Raw genomic sequence first — 8,238 nt, forward strand, 5'->3', positions numbered from 1 at the left:
ATATCAGTCCCTACCGATAGCCATCAATATCTCTTGGTCTCAACTGACCTGCCTAGCTTTTGCTCTCGGACCAATTTTACCCTCGGTAGGCACTGAAGACTATTAACATTGACTATATGCATTGAGGAGTATCAGTTTCTTCTRTATGTATCCCTGTGAAACAATAACTATTGATATCAGAACTTACCTCTAAATCATCAYTACCTCTAAATCTCAAGAAGCATCTCTAGCTTCCACTTTTGGAATGGTAAAAGCATCAATGACTTTCAAGATTGATATGTCTCAATATCGATAGACATGGCTGCCCTTCGATTTCCATACCTATTGATGGAATCAAAAGGGATAAATGTCAAAACCTATCATACCTATTGATAGGCATCAATACGTCTCAAACTTGAGAGGGCATCCAAAACTTTTGGTCTTGGGCTGATGATGCTCTCAGAAGACACTGACACCTAAAGACATTGATACCTCTCCAAAATGACAAGGCAGAGACTAGCTCTTTTAGGAGCTTTTCTTTTTTTTTTCTTTTTTTTTCTTTTTTCTTTTTTTTTTTAATTTTCTGGTATCCAGAAGACATAAATTTAAATGTACATTTATGTATAGGTAAGCTGAGGAAATTGGAAAGATACATTTTTATAGATCTAAATATTCAAAATTTTAAGTTTGATTGAGATTGAAGATCAATGTTTTGTTACAGTTCTTCAAATCTAGAGTGAAAACTAAAATGAAAATTGGCCCTTCACTAATACGTTACTTAATGGATTGGTTTTCAACAGCACATAATACTCTTCCCACTTTTTTCTCTTTATTATAGGTGTAAAATGCTTATTTCTATTATCTACAGTTAATGGATGTAGCTCCTTCTGTTTTCTGTTGATGAGTATAGGTCTCAGTTCRTGCCTTGCACTTAAACATCTGATTTATTCTCAGGAATCTCATTTTGGTAGTTCCAAGTCTAATCCACATGGGATCATTATAGCCTGTACTCAGAACACTTTCTTCCTATTAATGCAATATGCTAACTGAAAAACTGACCATTACACTGGAGCATAATTCTAAAGATTTGTTGTAAGATTTTTTTGAGTCCCTTTCGTACTCAAAAAAAAATCTTTTACAGAAGAACTTCACACAACAGAAGAACAAAGGCATCTACCTGTTATTTTCATTGTACTTGGTTGTATTGAATTCCCTAATTTAGTGTATTTTAGAGTTCTGTTTACTTTGCACTGGAGGAAAAATTCCACTGCTCAGACAGTTAATGCTATTAATTAGGAATAATGCATRTAACAAAGAACATTAGAGCCAGATAAGTGTCTCCTGCCATTTCATTTATTTGAAAAGACACACAAAAGAAAGACAAACCTTTTTTATTTTACAATCAAAAGAAAAAACATTTGTCTGTTGGCCACATATTGCCCTTGTATGTTTGCTAATGATACCAAATGACATAGTTTAAWATATGCTGTCAAAATGTGTATAGTGAGAATTTTCAGACTAAGAAATGCAATAGAAGACCTTTTTTATTGTCTTTTAGTCCATTAGCCACAAAGCTTTTTCTCTTACTGTGCAGCGAGTTCAATTATTCTTATGTAGATGGCTTTAGAATGTTCCCATTAAAATGAGAGAAGGAAAATCCAGATTACTCTTTTTTTTCAGGTAAATTCCCCACAGCTAGTCAGAATATAGTGTGTGAAGTCATTATTAAACCACAATTGCATAGGCTCTAACTATGAAGTTTTAGTACAATTATATTAAATTCTATAATCTATTACCTGTCACAGTAAAACTCAACACCAATTTAGCAAGAGGTTTTGCTTAAAATAACTCTGATTCTAGATGGGATATGAACATAAGCTGTATCTCTATTTCCTCTGTCTTTGAGGCACTCTCATGTTATTGAYGTTTGACACACAGGTTGGCTATTCAAGAAGACACTAAAACCTTGTCCCAGGGGCAGGTATGTTTTGTTAGGAAACTGTATTTATACAGCTCTTGTATGTTGTGGACATGTCATCCAGCACCTACTGGCTCCAAGATTTGGTTCATACTTCATAGGGGTTTGGTTCTGACACCTCAAACCCGATATTTTTAATCATATTTGTACCATCAACTCCATAAAGCCAGTGGCATAACGTATTTGAGAATAATAAACACTTCTTGCGTTTTGCTRCTACTCCTCCCTTCCTTCTTTCATCCTTGTAGCTTGACAGTGGTACTCCTCAGCCTGAAAGCCCWAGTATAGTAGTATTGCCTGCCACACAGTCATTAACCACTTAACCAAATGATAGTGAATAAAAAAATGACTGTAAAAGCTATTGCTCTGATTGGGTTATGTCCAGTGCATACAAATATGCACAGAAAAATGTAGTAAGGAAAACAGCGTCTCACTAGCCCTTAACTCTACTTACCAAAAAATGTTGCACCAATAAAGTCTGGTTTTCAAAACAAAATTCTTCACAAGGTAGAAAGCAGTATTTACAAATGCTTAATATGAATAATCTATGTTTTTTAGGTATTATTCTTAAATAAGTCTTTGCAGAGGAATGATTTTGCACTAAACCAAATTAATCTGCTCTGAGAATGAAACATAAGTTACTACTAGGCTGTTAATGCATTAAACTATTGAAAAACATACAATTAAATCAGCACTCCTCTTTAATAACCAAGCCTTTTGAACAGTATGAGGACTCTAGTTGTAATATAGTAACTCAAAGGGAAAAACCCGATGTTTATAAGGTACTTTGTGTTTCAAATTGGCTGGCTAAAATTTGTATTTGAACAAATTAATATATCACCACGAGATGTAATAGGAAAGGGAGCGAGGAATGGTTAGTGGGACAAGCCAGGGTGTGATGCCTGGCTAGCAGATGGCACTGGGATGCCCAGTTGGACTGAATAAAGTGAAGTGCAGCTGGTGGAGGAAGGACTGCCTAACCGGAGCAGCTAGTAGGGCAGAAGCATCTTGAGACACTGTCCCTGTCCCTGGCAGTGAGGCAAGGGAAAACGATGTGCAGTACAGCTGCTGAGCAAGAGGTGGCACGAGGTCCAGGCCCAAGGAGGAGCAGGCTGAGCGCAGGGCAGCTGGCCTGAGCTGCTAGCAGAACTGGGGGCCACACACAAGTCCCACCACCAGATCACTCCAGCCTTTACCAGGACTTGCTATCCAGCAATGTTTAACAGTCACAGCTACAGAGTGAGTAGGGCAGGAACCAGCTGGCSTGGCATTTGCTTTTCCAGAGGGGAAAAAAGGAGTATAAATTATTTTAATTATCTTTGAGGAAGTATAACTCTGCTTTTCTACCTTGTTAAGAGTGTCCTCTGCACAATAAAGAGRTGAATATACTTCTCTTACTCTGTATGGTGAAAATCTTTATCATTGCTAGGTAGCCTCACTAAATTTCAATTTTTTTCAAAGGATTTCACTGTTATATTTTACGTGTTCGTACTGAAGCTTTGCTAGCAAACAAGTGTTTCAGGCCTTACAGTTCATTGGTGCTTTATATGGCTTCTCAGACTACTTTATGTTGTAGAGTGTTACTTATGGAACTGTCTAAATATAAATCATGTTTGCTTTCCATAAAACACTTATGGACTTGATTCTGCTTCTGTGGAGGTCAGTGAGAGTTTTGCCATAAAGTTGCATGTGAATAGAAATGAGTCTGATGAGGAAATAAAGGGGAATATGCAGAAAATTAGTAGGCAGAAAACTACAGTTTTTGTAAATATTTTTCAACTGCTTAATTTGTGTCATTTGTCAGCCTTAATTTATTTTATGTGCTTAATTTGGCTTATTTGCTGTTGAGTGCCTTGACACATAATATTCAGTGATCTTTTACAGAGGACAGACCTCTGCCATGTAAAGGAGTCCATCTTAGGCCACTGTTGTTGGTGGAGGGAGCAGAAGCGAATAGAAAAACTGGGTTTACACATTTCAGAATCTCTTGCTGTTGGTTGGCTCACAGATCTGAAAGGGCAGAACATTAATTTATTATGGCATTAGTCTATTGAAAAAAGCRAATCAGGTGTTGTGGGGATATTCTTGTCAGAATTATCAAGATTCGATATTCAGGAAAGCTTGTTTAGCTGGCATGAGGTCTGARGACATATCTTTCAGATATTTACAGAGAAACAGCACAGTGCATGCAGATAAACATAGTTCACATGCAGTCTTTTCTGTTTTCATTCTCAGGAAATCATGGTGATATCTGCATTGATGTTATATTTAGCTGACTAGCCATTGCTATGATCCTTATGCCTGATCACGCTGCTCAGTTTGTGCAGGGACATAACTGGGTGCAGTCATAAAGCTAAAAACCTCTAGCCTTAAGAAAGAGAAACGTAGTAGGCAATCCTAAAGACAGTTCCAGAATCAACACATTGAAAAGAAAATTGAAATAAAAATGTTAGGGCATGTGAGGAATCTGAATTTTGTCCCTTGGTGTACAGTTARGAGGAAAGGACAACATTTTCTTCTGCTGTAGCATTCAAGATGCTTCTGCCAACACATAAATGTGCTGACACTACATTTATGAAAGTATGTATGTGTAGTAATAGCAACCAGTCAGTTTCTAATCACTAGTGCTTCTCTTGATGTGTGGGGAAACTGGTGAGCTCAGAATGAGACAAATAAATTGGTCCTTCATGCGCAGATTGAAGAGTCTAAGGTGACCCATACACAAGGTCTTTGTACTGGTTTGTTTTTGTTTTAAATCAATGCAATCCTCTGCATAGACACTTCTAAGAAACTACACTGCATAGTTCTAAGCACGTAATTATGACCCCTAAGCTGGGCAATTAAAATACAGCTATGTGAATCTTCACTAAATCGTTTTGTTTTAGATGGYGTTGATTTAAAGAATTTCATGCAAGGATTAACTCTATGATTTTTAAAGCAATTTTAATTATACAAGCACATTTTTTTGTGCCATGCTTTGTAGATTTTGACCCTGCTATAGATGTAAACTACACTCACTCCAGTAAACTAAGTAGGACCCTGGCACAGACATGRATGCTGTCCTGTTGTCACCTGTAGYGTTCAGCAGCTGATGCACTGCTCAGCATGGCTCAGGCTCAGGCCAGCTGCCATCCTCACCAGTAATGCTTGGACACAGTTTGGGAGATAACTCGGACTAGTCGGCCAGCTCATTTGGAGGGCAAAAAAATAGCCATATTGATACAAGTTATGCCACACAACTTGGCCTCTGTATCCTCTGTACCAGATACCTATGGCTTCTTTTATTTAGTAATGCAGAAACAGGAGGTATTTGTGTTTCCTCTCTCCTTTCTCTCTCCTTTCATAGTGAGGCACTAATCTGGAACAGTTCCTAAGCTTATGAATCCCATAACTTTGTACTATTTAAGCACTGGATCTTTATATTTGCTTGGGGATGCTTTTGTATATTTAATAATGTAGTTACATAATTTGTATATTAATATAGTGGTTCAGATARGGTGATAAACTATGCCAAGATAGTTATTTTAATATGAGTGAAACTGCATTGGTGATGAAAACAAGGAGGACTGTATTTCTTTTAAGTATACTATTACAGTTAAAGCAATACAAGAGGTGCTGTAGATCACGTTGATTAAGGATGAGGAGTCAGAGTGGTAAGGAGTAAAAGAGGTATAGAATAATGTAAACACAGTTGTTGCTAACTAGTATCTGCTTGGTCCTGCTGTCTCCACATCTTGGACAGTAAATAGTGATCTACCCAAATACATATTTTTAATGGGAACTCCTACTTTCTTTTACTCTATTTACTTTTCAGCACTAGGCATAGTGTTCTTGTTCTCAGACTAGAAACATTCAATCTTCATGTTCCATCAAAAGCTCCCAGAATAAATTGTCAATAAATGTTCTGCCTCCTTAGAAGCTTTATGGCACARCCAGTATTACTATCCTGCCAATAATATGCATATGCAATTTCACTTAATTCAGATAAACCTAAAGGTTTATGTTTAGGTATTTTGTTCATTGAATATGTATCTTACTGTATAAATTTTGTGAAGCTTAATACTTGTGGAAAATTTAGTAAGTGATTTGTGAAAGAATATGGGTTTGTATCTATGCAGAAATTGTCTTGGAAATACTTAAATATCCCATATTTTATAGAATCTGAAAAAACACTATCAAGCAAATATTCAGGGTATTCTCCTGTACATCTCATGCATCACAACTGCAGGAACTGTTCATTTAAGGAACAAATAAATTTTCTGGGAAAAAACATATGAACACAGGCAGGACGTATAATGCCCTATATCTGTATAATGTGTGCATGTGTACAAACTTGGCATGCCTTCCAATTCAAGAAGGAGTAATGATGTGCATCTTATGCAGGATGCAAGCTCAGAAACRTGTAAAGAGATAAATGGTTTGCAATTCCTTGTCTTAATGATAGTAAACTTGTCCTCTACACATGCTGAGTTAGAGGATTGTTTTAAATCTTTTATTAGTACAAGGTTCTTTTCACATGAACAGTATATACATTAGTATGTGTTTCAGAAAGAAATGTATGATATATCTTTCAGTGTGCATTGTATATATGTCTTCATCAATGAATTATGTCCCTGTTGGCACCCATAGTTGCAATCATCTTGTTAATAGACTTATTGCTTTGTTTTACACAATGTCTAAAAATATAAATAACATATATGATTTCATAAATGTGTTATTTGGACATATCTTACAACAGGAAATTAACTAGTTTATGTCCTAATATATAATAAAACAAAATGTGACAATTTTCTGTGACCAAAGAGATTATTCCAGGCATGAAAAAAAGATATTTAATGGGTGATCTTAAATGTATTTTATCTTATCTCAGCATCTCCTAAAYTGTAAATAAAATAATCTAATTCAAAATAAGCCCTTAAACATTTTTTCAATAAACTGATGACATGTGACCAAAGATAGATGAGGAGATGGATTTTACACAGCAGACTGTAATTTTAATAAATAAATGTAAGGCAATTTTCATTTGTGTACAGTAAGAAGACCATAAAATTGGACCATTATGTAAGAAAGAGAACCATAAAATCCATCTCTGAGGACCAATTATCTTCAACATACCAATCCAATTCCCCTCAATCTGCAAGTCTATTCCCTGGGRCATGCCTGAGGCACTAAAAAGGCAATTTTATCCTTCAAGTCCTTAGGATTCCTACTGCCACTGTGAAATTTCATAGATCCTTTATTTCCTAGCACCTCTACTAATAACCTACTCAGGGTCTACCTGGCAATTCRGAGAATAAGTAAAAAAGCCTGTTATGTTTTGGTGAATTTTGGCACTAACCAAAAAAAAAAAAAATTGTTCTTGGCCCCTCAAGTATTTAATGATGTATTTTTCATAAAAGATTCMTTTCTGGAATTATATTTACTTTATTTCCCTGGACGTGTTTAATATACAATAATGTCATCTGTCAAATTATATAGCACTTACATGCATACACATTTGATGCATAATACAGAACTTGTGTGTACCTGTCCAAATAAAAGTGAAGAACTATGTTGTTTTAGAAGTTAAATAGAATAGTATTAATGAGATTGTGCCAACAGTGAGACTCCATATTCGTCTGTCAACTATGTCATGTTGTTAGATTAGTATAAAGAAAGAATCGCTGGATCTAGTTATTTATAATAAGATTTTATCTGYTTATGACTTCTAAATGACTGTAGTACCCTTCAAGATAATATTTCTCTGACAGATTAATAAGGTCCTGATTATTTCAGCAGTGTTAATTAAATCTTTACCTGCAGTTTTCAATGAATATTGAACTTCCATCTAGATTACTTTGGATCTTTAAAGAGAGAGCTTTTATAATTTTCACCTGTATTCATTTCAGCTCTGTTGGAATGGTCCCATCAGCTGTTCCTGCAGGTGTAGTACAGCAATTTCATTGTGCACAGGACTCAAACTTCATTAAATGAAATAACAACTGTCTCAGAAGCTGGAAGTTACAGATTTCATTTTTGTCAGTGTTTCTGAGATTGTTTAATCATGTAGAATTAAAATAAATGGCCATCCCCKCTGTCATTTTTATTGTAACATCTGAAAAGATTATCGTAAGAAGGCTTTCATTTCTTTAGTTTCTTGTCATGAGTTAAGATAAAAGTTATTTTTTGTGTAGATATAATTTAATAAGTATTCATGGCATCAATTAGCTGTAATTTAAGGAATTATAACAAGGCTCACAAAAGTGATGCTAGCTTGCCTTGAAAGATGAATATGAGGTAAA

Source organism: Rhea americana, unplaced genomic scaffold, assembly GCF_003343005.1.
Source record: "Rhea americana isolate MKP2758 unplaced genomic scaffold, rheAme1 scaffold_85, whole genome shotgun sequence".
NCBI classification, from domain to species: Eukaryota; Metazoa; Chordata; class Aves; order Rheiformes; family Rheidae; genus Rhea; species Rhea americana.